At 48.9% G+C, this 15,067-nt stretch overlaps 1 long non-coding RNA gene across 3 annotated transcripts; it reads left to right on the top strand.

Annotated features, from left to right (window-relative positions):
- Nucleotides 251-14,833, top strand: LOC110260061. Of its 3 annotated transcripts, XR_002342875.1 has the most exons (6): nt 251-772; nt 880-1,037; nt 7,939-9,781; nt 10,101-12,864; nt 13,513-13,575; nt 14,094-14,172. It is a non-coding gene; the product is annotated as an uncharacterized LOC110260061 (long non-coding RNA). The 3 variants fall into 3 exon arrangements; XR_002342873.1 differs by adding an exon at nt 14,741-14,833 and having other exon boundaries at nt 10,101-14,637; XR_002342874.1 differs by having other exon boundaries at nt 10,101-13,575; nt 14,094-14,170.

A 15,067-nucleotide genomic window follows, 5' to 3' on the forward strand; every position in this document is an offset into this window, starting at 1 on the left:
CCTACACCACAGCCACAGCAATGCCAGATCCGAGCTGTGTCTGTGACTTACACCACAGCTCATGGCAAGAAGATCAAATCTTTAATCCCAAGAAACCCCTCCTCGTTCTTCAGCCTCAGCTGGGCTTGGGCAGCCCAGCTGAGTTTCCCCCTGCCAGCACAGCCTCACGTCACTCTGCTCGGGGCCACCCTGCTTCTGTACCTGGCCAGGACTGGTGCTTTCTTCAATCAGAGCCACTGAAAAGTGAGTTTCTCCAGAACGGGCTGGGTGTCACTCAGCTTTGTTTCCCTGGTGTCAAGAAGGCACCCAGGAAATTGCTACTGAGTGAGGGGTCTGTGTTCCTTCCCCACGCGAGGCCCTTTATCCAGGAGAACAAATTTCGGATGCTGCAAACCTACCGCTTGACGGAGACCCGGTGACTCAGGGGATAGCTGTGGGCATGGGGGCTTTCCAGCAACCTAGTTAGATGAAACCACACAGCAACCTTCCTGCCCCACGGGGTGGCCTATTTCTCAATTCCTGTAGTCTCAGCAGCCCTCACTGCAGAATTCTGATGAGGCCAGGCCATTTCGCGGCTGGTCTTTGATGAGAAAAGGGAATTGAGATGTAGGTGACTGATTTGGACCTTGAGAAGCTGATGGGATGTCACCCTGCTCTTTCTGACAGTGGGAATGAGTCTGTGGAGAGGGGGCTTCCTGTGACCCCTGCCGGGCCTCCCGGAAGCTCAGCTCGGTCCCCGAGAAATGAGATGGGAAGGCATCGCTGACACTCGGTGCGAGAGATTGATTATCTGGGCCCGCGTAGCCTCTCTGGGCGAATTTCCCAATCAGAATGAAAAATCGCTCACGGTCCCGTTTCCCCCCTCATTCTGCATTTTAGGGCTGCAGTGAACTTCGAACTCCATCCGCCTTGCCTGATCGAGCTCGTCTAGGCGGCTTCGGGCTGGTGGCCACAGCTCCTCTGGGCTGATGGGCAGATGCTCCTTCCTCCTGCGTGGGGCAGGACCCAGGGGGCAGGCGGAAACCACCTCGTCTCTGGTGAGTGGTGCTTCCTCAGCCCCTTGGCGGTAAAGAGACGTAGTGATGACACACGGGGCCGATTTCTTTCCTCCTCCTCTTCTGTCTCGGCCAACCTCCCCTTTCTCATCTTTAACGCCTGCGAATCTCTGAATCCTCTCCTGACCTTGGCCACAGACCCCCCCTTCTGTACCCTCCCTGCTCCCCTGGATGCCCTGCTGGGAAGCTCCTCAGGCTGAACCTGGTTTTCTGCTCATGGCTCCGCCACTGCCTAGCAGCCCCAAGAGGCAGGATGCTGGGTCCGCTTAGAGGTCACTCAGGTGACCATTCAGGACAGATTTGGAAGGAAAGAAACCTGCAGAGGTGACCAGCCCTCTGCCCAGAGGACTATTTGCATCTTCTGAAGAGTTTTCAGAAATAACACCAAAGCCCTGGGTCCCCCTGGACCAGTGGGACCAGAATCCTCGGACGTCAGCATTTAAATGCCCACCCCCACCCCCCGACCCCGAGGTGTTTTTTCTGTGCACACAGGGAGGAGGGCTGCTCTAAAGAGCAGAGACCAGGCTTTGGGGCTGGACCTGGCTTCCCTCCTAACTTCGGTTTCCTCACTTAAAAGGATGAGGTTGCAGGGTTCTAGATCCTGCATATAAAGTGCCTATGAGAGTACGTACTCAGCAACATTTACTCCTGTGGTTGCAAATGCTTGGTGCCCTTTGGGCTTAAGCTTATAGGATTTGGAGGTAGGCAACGCCTGGTTCGAGCAAGTTACCAAATATCTGACTGTGAGCAGACTACCTGGCCTGTCGGAGTCTTGGCTGTCTCTCCTGCGGAATGGGTGTCATAATATCACCCACAGCACGGAGGGGTAAATGACACCGACTCCTGCCCCACTCAACTCCTCCGGACACAACACCACCCACCTCCTGGGCATCATGGGTGCAAATGGGTCCTGACACAAGGCTGCAGGGGAGAGCGAAGCAGGCTAGGCCTTGGCTCTGCCAGCTGAAAATTCCCCACTTCGTATATAAAATCCAATCCCAGCTCATTAAAGCGACCGACAAAGACAGCATGACTTGGTAATGCCTTCCTGGAGAGCAATTTGGCAAAATATCGATCAAGACTCTTAAAAATGTGCAGTCTTTTGCTCAGCGTTTTCACTCCTAGGCGTTTATTCTCAGGAACTATTTCGATATGTTCATAGAGATCTAGGTTCCAGGATTTCATCTGAAAATGTATCTCCCTGAGATATGGGGGGAATTGGAAACGAACAAGCGTATTGCCCAGAGTAGAGGAATAACTAAATAAATTCTGATACTTACGTATGTATAGTAGGATATTTTAAACCCATTAAAATCACATTGAAGAATAGTTAATGATATAGAAAAAATGTTCAGCCTGTAATGTTAGGTTTAAACAATTGCATGTAAAATTGTAGGTGGAGTGTGAACTTGGCCATGTTAAAAAAGTATGTATGATATACATGTGTTTTATATATGTATGTATATACATATATATGTATGTACATGTTGCATGTGTGTGCGCATATGCGTGTATATCATAAAAAAAAAAAAAAGACTAGAAAGGAATTCCTGTCGTGGTGCAGCGGAAATGAATCCAACGAGGAACCATGAGGTTGCAGGTTCGATCCCTGGCCTCGCTCAGTGGGTTAAGGATCCGGCATTGCTGCAAGCTGTCTCGTACGTCACAGCAGCAACTTGGAGCTGGTGTGGCTGTGGTGTAGGCCAGTGGCTGCAACTCTGATTAGACCCTAGCCTGGGAACCTCCATATGCTGTGGGCCTGGCCTTAAAAAGCAAAAAAAAAAAAAAAAAAAAAAGACTAGAAAGAATTCACTAGGGTCTGGCCAGTGGCTATACCTGGATACCTGGGTGATGAGACAATGACAAAAAATTTTCTTTTTCTTTTCCATAGCACACTCTTTCCCCCTAATTTTCTGTAATGAGAAAATATGACCTAAAAGATACTATGTTTTAACCACATCTGTGGCAGGTGGAAGTTCCCAGGTCGGGGATTGAACCCACTAAAAAATACTTTAAAATAATTCAAGCAACAAAAGGGAATAGAAGCTCAGTTGGATCCTCCTACTGCCGAGAATGCAGGATGCGTCACCCCAGGTTTTCTTCATGGGGACCTCCCAGGCCGGGTCCCCCGTTGGAGTCCCTCCCCCACCTCTGATGCTGCAGACATTCCCCAAGGAGTCAGAGACTCTGTCTTGTCTTGTGTGCACCTGAGCCTCGAGTCCCGAGCCGGGGAGAGCTGTCATCCCTCCAGTGTCCTGGGACAGTGGACAGTAGCAGGTGAGAGCATGGGCTCTGGATTCAGCCGAGTGTGTCCTGGCTCGCAGCTCCATAGCTTATGTGCATGGACCCTGGGCAGGGATTCCTCACATCCAGGAGCCTTACTTTCCTCATCTGTAAAATGGGACAGCATTACCACCCGCGAGAATATACGGGAGACTTGCGACAAGAGCTTAGCGGTGTCCCTGACGTGTAGAGAGTGCCCTGTAACTGGGGGCTGTGTGTGCCCGTTCCTGTGTGTATATTGGGGTATATTTCCTCATTGGATAAATGGATCCAGGATAATTTTCACTGTTCACATCTTAAAAGCTTGGATTAATTTCTACGTAAGAAGAGCATTTTGTAGCCTCCTGGACCTCTGCCAGGGGGGCATAAAAAGGAAAGAGAAGCGGGCAGCAGAAAGGGCGCTCGGCCTCTCCACACAGCCGGAACTGTTGCCACTGTCCTCCCATCACAGCAGAAGCGGAGGAGGACTGCTGGTCAACCCCGAGGATCCTCCGTGTCTGTTCCCCTCGCAGCCACGTGGCTGGACCACGGCCTCCCCCGCCAGGCACACTCAGCGGAGTGGGAAGGCAGTAAACAGTTGCACACACAACCTCATGCCCCTCAGTGAGGAATGATACCCCCTTTTTTTTTTTCGGTCTTTTTGCTATTTCTTGGGCCGCTCCCGCGGCATATGGAGGTTCCCAGGCTAGGGGTTGAATCAGAGCTGTAGCCACCGGCCTACACCAGAGCCACAGCAACTCGGGATCCGAGCCATGTCTGCAACCTACACCACAGCTCACGGCAACGCCAGATCGTTAACCCACTGAGCAAGGGCAGGGACCGAACCCGCAACCTCATGGTTCCTAGTCAGATTCGTTAACCACTGCGCCACGACGGGAACTCCGGAATGATACCCTTGAGAGGAGGCCAGCGGCCTCGCCATCCTCTTCCTCTGCATCGTCTTCCTCCTCGCCATGGCGACATGAGGCATGGATGAAGCCCAAGCCCAGGGAGCTCAGAGCCTGGCGTGGCTCACCCCCCCCGCCCCCGCTTTGCTGCTGGTTCCCTCCTGGACTCTCAGTGTTCAGCAGCTGCCATTTGTATACGTGGCTTTCACCCTTTCTGGAAACTTCTGCCGTGGCTGTGAGGTGAGCCGGCTGTGATGGGCGTGGCTCTCTTGCCACCCTGGCTACGGGCCTGCGAGTCATGGCAGCTGAATCCCACACTTGCACCGGGGGGTGATGCCGGCAAGAATAACAACGCACGAGGCCAAATGCAAATTGTTTTAAAACACACAAACGAGCTGGGTTCAGGTGGTGCCAAAGAATTCTCCATTTCAGCAGAGAGTTATTTTGTGCATTTTACTACTGTCATCCAGTAAAAATGCAACTGTTCACAGCGTCATTAAGTTGTGGTGGTAGGAGATGCTGTCCAGGAGAGCAGGCCACACATGTAAACTGATTTGTCAGACTCACTTCGGTTGCATTTTTCAAAGTCACGTTGAAGTCTTAAGTCTGTGTGCTGTCTTTTTCTTTGTGGAATTTTTACTCTAAGCATTTAGAATCCATGTGATAAAGTGATGCCTTGAGCCATGCAAAGGGCTATAGAGCTCTAGGGTACAGGCTGTGATCCCCTATTTCAAGGAGCTACTAGGAAAGGCAGCATAAAATAGGGGCTAATGGGAACACATGTGCCACAGGCCGTGGGTACCATTAGGGATCAGGAATCAGAGATGAAGTCACCTGCTCCATCCAGGCCCAGATTGATGGCATGCAATCTAGGCAGGGGCACAGAGTCCTGGGCCCAGAAAGATCTTGCTCTTGGTTTCATGTTCTGCGTCACTGGTTTTGAAATTCTTAGTAATTGTGAGCTTGGTGTATTTTCTGAAATCTGTATTTTCATTCATTTCCTTTTCTTTCTGGACACACAGCTAGACTCTCACTTAACCCTCCCTGTAGTCTGGTATGGCCATATGACTAAATTTAACCAGAGGAACGAGGGTGCCATTTCATGCCTGGTGCTTCGGAACCCCCCACACATGTTCCTTTTACACACACACACACACACACACACACACACGCACGCGCATGCCTGGTTCAAGTTGTGCTAAAGAATTCTAGACCTCAGTCAAGGTCCCAGGACCCTGGTACTGCTATGATTCAACAACGACATCTCAAGGGGCCAAAAGCAGCTTCCAGGAAAGGCTGTCAAGGAAAGCCAGCCAGGCTTTTCTCCTTTGGTACCTGGGATGTGGCCCCAGGCAATGCCGAAGCCTGTGTTACGGATGGGGCGGCTGCCATCAGCCTGGATCAGGTTCTCTGAGTCACTGCATGGAGCAGAGCACTGTGTGCCTGGCCTCCTTGTCTCCTTGTTTTTGTTTTTGATTTTTTTTTTTTATGGCCACACCTGTGGCATGTGGAAGTTCCCAGGCCAGGGATTGAATCCAAGCTGTATCTGTGACCTATGCCAGCTGGGCTGTGAATTGAATCTGCACCTCTGCAGCAACCCAAGCCACAGCAGTAGGATTCTTAACCCACTGAGCCAAAGCAGAAACTCCAATTCATGTTTTTTTGTTGTTTTATTTTAAAGACTATACACATTTTAAGATTTTGAGGACAGAGAGTGACCAAAATATCTACTTCTTTTGGAGTAATAGATTATTCTCTGCAAGTTCTAACACATTGGGAGATGAAAAAAAAATGATACATGTTATGTTGGTAAAGAAATCGTCACTGCAACTGTGAAGTTTATCTGGAAATAAGAATGATTCATGTAGATCTTCAACAACAACCACTAGTGTAAACCCCTTTTTCCCCACCCAAAACAGACACAATGACACACAAAGAGAAAGAATACAAAGAAGTCCCTGGGAACTGTGATTCGGATGGGCCCTTTAGGCAACGAGTGGCTCAAGCAATGGCTGAGTTCCTCTGGAGTCTAAGGTTTTGGTACCTTCCCTCTTCATGTCTGGTCGGGTGTCGGTAGGGGATGCCACCTGTCACCCTCTCCAGGCATGTGTGTCAAGAATAGTGCTGCCCAACAGAGGTATAATGTGAGCCACGTATGCAGCTTTAACCGGTAGACACATTTTAAAGAGTAAAAAGAGGGAGTGAACAGGAGGCACTGGGAGTTTGGATCCATTACATTTAGAATGGATAAGTAAAGAGGTCCTACTATACAGCACAGGGAACTGCAATTTCTTAGGACAGAACATGATGGAAGACAGTACGAGAAAAAGAATACATATGTGTGTACATATATGTATGTATAGGACTGGGTCCCTTTGCTGTACGGCAGAAAGTGACACAACATTGTAAAGCAACTACACCTTCATTAAAAAAAGCAAAGAGAAACACATGAACATAAATTAAAACCTATATTTTAGCTAACCCAATATATTATAAATATCATTTCAACATGTAACGAACCGAAAAATGATTAGGGAGACATTTTTCCCTCTTTTTCATCCTGAGTCTTTGAAATATGGTTTGTATGGCATGCTTTACACATCTCAGTTCACACTGGCTACATTTTAAGTGACCAGCAGATACAGGGGCTAGTAGCCACATATAGAAAACACCGTTCCCCTGGACAGGCACCATTCTCTTCATCTCTTCATGTCTTGTGCCTGTGAAAAAGTAGGTACTTAATACTGAGGAACAGAGATGACCACACTGTTGGAAAGGGGTCTTTGCAAACACAGGTACTTGGGAGGTACCAGAAAGCCCTGGAGTCATGTGGCTGGTCATTAAGAGCGTGGACTTTCATTCACACCCCTTGGCCATGGCTCTATCAGCAGCTGACCCGGATCAAATCATTTCGCCTTTTTATGCTGCAGTTTCCTTCTCCGTTAAGAGAGACAGCAAGTTATCTTGCAAGATGTCAAGAAGATTAAATGGGAAGATGTACAGGAAAGGTGGAGTGCTCAGGCATTTAAGAAGAAGGGGCTGCAGTTATTTTAAAGAAGCTATTCCGTGGTTCCCATGGAGAACTTGGGTGTTTGTAGCCACAATATAGGTTGTCCAGAGAAGAGCTGAAATAAGGGACGGGTTCTTCCTGCTCTGGGAACCATCCTGGAGGACTCTCAAAGCTCTTCATGGTTCTCTCTTTGGCCAAAGCTGGGTAAAGTCATGTGCCAACTGCAAGGCTTGGGGAACAAGGGCAAATGCCAAAGAGGGTGGCCTTTGCTCGGGGAGTTGCTCACGTCATTCCTCCACCACTTAGGGTTCCAATTCCTATGGGAACTTGATGGCTGCCGGGCGCGGTCCCTGTCGCCTGCTCTCTCTGCTCCCGCTGGCCCATCTTCATCCTCTGTCTCTCCTCTCCATCCTCCGCTGGGCTTCCACTAGCTTTTTTTTTTTTTTCTCTCCACTGACTGCCTTGAGCTATGGTTGTTTAACACAGTGGAAACAGTGTTTTATTATTATATCCAGTTTTGAAAATGAAAAGTGGGCAAAACGAGCCAGATGCATAGTGGCATTAAGAGAAGCAAAGGCTAACTTTATTCAAAAGCTTCTTTGTGGTATGGGGCAGGAAGTGGAATGGCTGTAAATGGCACACATTTCTCAATCATTTAATGCACCAGTAATCTTGGCATTCTTTTTCTTCTGTCCCCTGAAAGAAAAAAAAGAAGACAGTGCCCAGATGCAACTCAGACAAGAGAGGGCGAAGGAACTGAGTCAGTGCACTGTCAGACAGCCCCTTGGGAGGCTGGTCTGCGCTCCAGCGATGCTTCATGGGAAGGTGGATGACACGACGGAAGTGTGTGTAGAAGATGCAGGTTCTGTCATATGGTTGAGCCTGCGCTACCCCGTGAATCCCTGACTTTTTCTCAGAACTGCTGGCCAACTGATTCTCAAACCCATCACTGCTGGAAACACCATAAACGTCAAATTTTAGACTTCGGCTTGGACATCCATTTTCTGGGGGTGGTAGAAGCCCAATCCCCACCTGTAACATTTACCCCTCTTGCCAAATGCCATTGTCTTTCTTTCTACTGCAAGTTAGTCTCTTGGCACAGAAAACAAAAACACAAAGAAGCATGAGGAGCTGCATCTTTTCTTGAAGAAGAAAATCATATTTCTGGGTACCAGGCCAATAGAAACGAAAGAGGAAATCAGAGATGGATGCTTCTGATAGGACTCTGGTTTGGTTGCATCTTAAAGACTTATTCATAGATGTTAGAAAGGATATGGCCCAAGGGAGTGTGCAGTACATACACCTCAATTGATTCAGACACAGAAATGTCTTTGCAGCTCTTTAAGGAAATGGGTACCCGTGGAAAAACGGCAGTTGACTGTAATGAGTAACAAAGATGGTGCCTGACGTGGGTAAGGAACAAAAGTCTGACCAGTGCGGAATAGCTCTCACATGTTATGATTTTAGCATCTTTCTCAGAATTCTCAGGATGGTTTCCCACATGTTCTCACGGAGCTTTGCACTGTTCTACAGTGTCAGGAGGCAGCCATGCCAATATGGCACGAAAGAAGGCATCGTGCCTTCAGAGATGGCTGGGAGTTCCCCTGGGGGCTCAGTGGTAATGAACCCGACTAATATCCATGAGGATGCAGGTTTGATCCCTGGCCTCGCTCAGTGGGTTAAAGATCTGGCGTTGCCATGAGCTGTGGTGTAGGTTGCAGATGTGGCTTGGATCCTAAGTTGCTATGGCTGTGGTGTAGGCCGGCAGCTGCAGCTCTGGTTTGACCCCTAGCCTGGGAACCGCCATATGCTGTTGGTGTGGCCCTAAAAAGCATAAAAAAAAAAAAAGCTAGAACTCTTATTTCTGGACTTCCAATATCCTTTTGGAGCTGATTCTGCAGCATACAGAAGTTCCCGGGCTAGGGGTTGAATCAGAACACCACCTGAGGCCTACGCCACAGCCACACAACACCGGATCCGAGCTGCTGTGGCTGTGGCATAGGCAGGCAGCTGTAGCTCCGATTCCATCCTGGCCTGACCTCCATAGGCTGCAGCTTGTGGCAACACCGGGTCCTTAGCCCACTGAGTGCGGCCAGGGAACTACCTCACATGCTCACGGACACAGCGGGAACGCCTCCGGTATTATCTTTTCTTATCCTGTGTCCATCCTTCTCCCAACAGCAAAATCCCCCTGTCCTTGAACTCCAGAGTGGACAAGCTGGTTCCCGTGTGACTGGCTCCAACCGCTGTGTGGAGCTGGTCCCCAGTCGTGTAATTGTTTGTTTATTGTATGTCTCTCCCCGGAGAGTTCCTCAAGGGCACAGACCCAGATTTATGCATTTTTACATCTCAGTAACTCTCACTGGCATCTCGTAGGTAATAGTTTAACCAAGCCTGGTTGAATGAAGCAAGCGGCCATGTATTCCAGGGTGTTGAGTTACTAACTCTCTTGTTGGCGTCCTTTGGTGTGTTTCTAGAGTTACTTCCTGCAGCTCCCTTTTCTCCTTGAGATAAAAAAAGAAGCCAGACCTCTCACCTTGCAAAAGGTTAGTCCTCTTCCTAAAGCCATTTTTTGTGAGCCCTTTTGAGAGGCTCGCAAAGTGTCCTCTATCCCTGGGGAGGATCCTAGGTGAGGGGTTGGCAGACATCGCCGCAAACCAAGAGAACTTGCCCTTGACATTGGATGAAAAGAAGCATTGTGTCCCTTTGCTTTTAATTTCAATCCCTGTCATTGTCACTTGCCTGGCAGAGAACTGTGTAGACTGGGAAGGCTTGATTTCCGCCTCCCCCCTACCCTGAACCCTTTGCAGCCAGATAGAGTCTGTCTTTTCCCTCACTGTTTTTTTTTTTTTTTTTTTTCCCCAGCTTCGATGTACTTGAAACAACCATTTTGAATACGGAAAGGGGCCGCAGCCTCGTTCCAGCAGCTAGCGGGGCAGAGCCGCTATGCTGGCTGTGCTGTGCGAGTTGATTGAAGCCTTTTTTAAGCCTCAGCAACAAGTGGCTACCTTCTCGGGTGATGCTGTGATACAAATGCCATCCACAAAGGCTACTTGTGGAGACTGGTATCCCTTCTTTGGCTCAGATTTCTCCAGAAAGTGGTCACAGGTTGATGGGCTGGTGAAGCTTCTTTCTCCTTTCAGCCCATCAGATTTTTTTAAATGCTCCCCAGCCCTGCTCCGATTCCGTGTTTGATAACCTCCAACGGTTAAAGGGAAGTATTTGTCATCTCAGCACCTGGTTTCAGGAACAAAGTACTCACCTCCCAGCCCAGGAAGCCGTTTCAAAATAACCTTTGTTCAGGGATCTGAAAGAGCTGAGTACTCCGCTGCCAGGACTGCCCCTGGCTGGGCAGGTGGGGGCAGAGATTTCAGGTGAGCAGGGCTGCAGCCGTTGCCATGGTGACTATCAATCATTTGATGAGATCTGCTGGGAAGGGGGTGGGGGTGAGAAGCCACAGGAAAATCTGCCTTTTAACAATTCCTTAGCACCCAATGCGGCTATCAGGCTCAAGCCTTTGGAGATAGTAATTTGGGGGTACCTGATTCTGGAAGCAGAGGGAAAGCTATGCCGTCTAACTTCCTTTGAGAAATGCATCTAGTTGGTGAACCAGGAGCCTCGTATCCTTTAGGCGCCCTCAGACCTAACGCTGATTTTGTATGAGAGTATGCGGGGGCAGGGCTGCTCTTTACCAAATCTGCCCTACTGGGCCCAAATGTACAACTCGGTGGCTGTAGGATTTCCTGACTCCTATGGGGAATCCTGATCTTTATTTTTCTTTATTTTCTTCCTTTTTTTTTTTAGGGCCGCTCGTGCAGCATGTGGAAGTTCCCAGGCCAGGTGTCAAATTGGAGCTGCAGCTGCTACTGGCCTAAGCCACAGCCACTGCAACGTGGATCTGAGCTGCATCTGTGACCTATGCTGCAGCTTGCAGCATCCTCTAAGAGACTACATCAGGGTCTTAACCCATGGAGCCACAATGGGAACTCTGGGAATCCTGTTTTGAGTTTTCCGTTTAGAAGTCTAGGAATAGATCACTCCAGCTTCGGATAATCAGCCAAGGGATGATAAGGTTAGCTCTCCTGTGTTGAGGACCTACTGTGTGCTGAAGGCTTTGCCCACATCGTCTCCATCAGCTCTTAAGACAGCTTTGTAAGGGATGTTGTTAACTCTACTTCACAGACAAGGAAACAAAGGTCCAAAGAATTGAAAAAACAACCTCTTTGAGGCCAGAGAGCTAATAACTATGGGAGCAGGGACTTCATACCAGCAAATAACTATGGGAGCAGGGACTTCATACCAGCAAATAACTATGGGAGCAGGGACTTCATACCACCTGACTTCCCATCATGGAGCCTCTGGGGGTTGATGAAGGAACGCGGGCTGTGCTGTGGCTAATGGGCAGGCACTGGGGGGCTGCTTCACCAGTATCTGCTACGGGCCCTCTGCAGCCCTCATCAACCTCTGGCCTCAATGCTCTGCTGCCTTGCTAAATTTGAGGCAGCTCCCCACCCCCCCGCCCCCAGAGGAGCCAGACTGCCCTGTCACACCTGGTAACACCTGGGGGTGGGGGGAGAGATTTGGAAACTCAGGCATTGGGCACCCCGGGCTCTGCCAAGGACCAGATCCATCAGTCTAATCAGGTGACCTTAGAGTTTGGGCCCAGCTGGATGTTGGCAGCACGGGACTCTGACTTTGCTAAATGTTTTACAACAGAGCCACCACGAAAAGAACTGCCCGTTGGTTGTTATTTTGGATGCTCGATTGATGTGTAAGTCTAGAAACTCAGGCACTCTAGTTGACTGGGTTTGGGAGTTCTGCCTTGACTTGCGTGAGTGTCCAGCTGCTCTGCAGGAGTGACCAAGACCATCACGGAGCTGTCATGACCTCGTGAGGTTTGGGTTTCTTGACATGGGCTTCTTTTTCCCATGGGCAAGACTCCGGACTCCAAGGACAGGCTGGGGCCAGCCAGGGTCTGGTCCCCTTTCCCTGGGTCTCTGTCTGCTTATGCCTCTTTCCAAGGCCTAAGTCCAGCCATGTCCCAGGTCCTTAGGAAGGACTGTCTTATAAGAAAGAGAAAGGAAAAACCAAAGGGCCTCTTGATTCATCCTCTCACTATAACGTCTAAGGTTATCTCTGGCCATACGGGGCCTCTTTCTTTCTAGAGCCAAGAGACTCAAGTGACTACTTGGAAAGAGGGGATGTGGCAGTCTCGGTGGCACCAGAAAACCCGGGCTCTGCCAGAAGAGGGAGGGGAAGACACTGACTTCAGCAAAATGGGGACAAGAACCTCCACGTTGCAAGAAGAAGGAACAAGGCACACTTGGCACCTGCCACCTGTTCACATCTCCACAAGTGGTGGCGACTGTTGGTATTATTATGATGTGACTGTCTCCCACTCTGTAAGTCCCTTCTAAACCCCTAGATAGGCATTCCAAGGGTTCAGTGTCAATGTTTCCTCCTTGCTCACTTCAGCCAGAAAGGAGCTGTCTTTCTCTCCCTGCAGCTCTTGGCCAGTCTGGCGGCAGCATCCATCTGATTCCTACCTTGTGACTGTATTCGAACAGAGACTGGCTCTTACCTGCCTGCTGGATGGAGGCTCACAGAGGCTAAGGGCCCAGGACCACAGGTTAGTGGGTGTGGAGCTGGGCTTTGAAGTCTGACCCATAGTCCTTATCCCTGGAAAATGGGAAAAAACAGCATTAGGGAATTCACAAGAGAAGTTTTCTCAGGCTTTTGCTTAAGAGTGGGAACTAGCAGGTCTGGGCTGGCCCTAACCGGACACCAGGCTCCCAGCGTCCAGCACACAGCACATTTATAGAAAGTACCAGCTTGCCGTTTTCCTGATCAGCGGGGACTGCACAGTAGGATGGAAACGTGCCCTGGAGATGTGGGCGTTGGAGCTCCTGATAAAGGGGCTGGCGGTGGAGGAAGTGCTCAGAGGGTGCTGGGCGAGCAGGAAGTGGGAGCTGTTTCTAGCGCAGAGGATGTGGCTCAAGACAAGGTATGAGAAATGAAAGTCAAGGAGGAAGTAGAAGTGGGATCCGTAGGTGCCTTGAGGACAAGGAAGTGGCTTTGTTACCAAAGGTGGAAGGAGAAATAGTCTTGTAATGTCTGCAGGGGGAGGCGATGGGACCTGCAGGTCGCCCTTTGCCTTGTGGAGAGTCTCGGCCAGCCCAGTGCTCAGAGAAGACACCCTGAAGGAGAAATGTCCCTTCTTTTGTTTGTTTTAATCTTGCAAAATTTCTTCTTCTGCTTCATCTTCTTTTGTTTTAAGGTATAGTCGAGTTACAATGTTATGCTAGTTTCTGCTGCACAGCAAAGTGACCCAGTCATACAGGTATATACATCCTTCTCCCATTATCCTCCAGCACCTTCTGTCACAAGGGATTGGATAGAGGTCCCTGTGTTGCACAGTAGGAGGACCTCATGCGTATCCATTCTACATGGAAGAGTTTGCACCTACCACCCAGAAAACGCCCCGCCCATCCCATTCCCTCCCCCTCCCCCTTGGCAACCACAAGTCTGTTCTCCATGTCTGCAAGTCTGTAGGAACTTATCTATAGAACAGAAATGTCACTTCTGAAGGCAATGGGACATGGAGTTCAGATGGGTTGTGTTGGCTGCCTTGGGCTTGACTTTTAGTTCTCTGGCCGGGTGGGCGGTCCCCAGGGATGTGCCAGGTCCCTGGGAGCCACTCCAGGGAGGCAGCTCTGGTTTCCCTTGAGGCCAAGGTGGTTCATAAAAATCCACTACGCAGGGAGCACTAACCATGCCCTAGAGTTTACAGATATTAAACAATGTCATTCTCACATTAATTCCACGAAGTGGGCAAATGCTATTACTTATATTTTACAGAGATGAGGCAGCTGGGAGTCGCCATATCTAGGTCATACGTCCCAGAGTAGAGGTGTTCTGGCAAGTTGATTGCAACCAGATCTCTGTGGCCAGAATCAGGATTCTTTCTGCCAAGCTGCTTGTTCCCATAAAGGTCTCCCTTAGAAAAATTTCTCCCCTGCGTATCAACAAGGAGCATCATCAGAGGCCATTTTCGGGTTAAAGGTCCTTCTGAAAATCAGATGAAAGCTAGGACATAAGAGCACATATGCTCTTCAATTTGGGGGATTGAGGAGTCTCTGAAGTGTATCTATATGCATCTGAATGTCTACAGACCCATTTCAGAAACTCCTGAGATAAGGAAAAGGAAAGAAGCCAGAGAAGAAAGAAGCCTCAACGGAAACAGAATTAAAAGTTGAGTTGTCAGCACAATCTCAACCTTCTGAATGTGTTGCTTTGAGTACAACAAGCTTCAATACACAGGGTTGTGTTATCTCACTGTATAAATATTCTTCTTATTCATAACGTACATGTGACAATGACAACTCCTTTGATCATTCTACAGGTATATATTTTTCCTCCCATAAGACTCAAAACATAAAATAATTTATAATAATCTATAGAAAAGCTTAAACTAGGGCATCACTTCCTCTTCCTTTCCAACTCAGGTGTTTCACGGTCAAGGTCATCATCCATTCTTCTAAGCCATTCTTCCAGGATCATCCAGAATCATTTGGCAATATAGTTACATTAATCTTATGAGGACTTCCATCTCATTGGAATATGGTACTTTGCATATGTTTTACTAAACTTATTATTTCTTTGATACCACTTTCAATCGTACTTAAAATGCTCAGGCACAGAGAATCCTGGGCTGCTGGGGATGGAAACCACAGAAGATGGGGAAACAAAAGTAAGAAGGTTTGAGCTGGATGATTTCTGAGGCAAAGAGAGGTTAAACTGATAGTTTCAAGGCTACCTGTCAAATTGCTGGC

Source organism: Sus scrofa, chromosome 3 (assembly GCF_000003025.6).
Source record: "Sus scrofa isolate TJ Tabasco breed Duroc chromosome 3, Sscrofa11.1, whole genome shotgun sequence".
Taxonomy (NCBI): Eukaryota; Metazoa; Chordata; class Mammalia; order Artiodactyla; family Suidae; genus Sus; species Sus scrofa.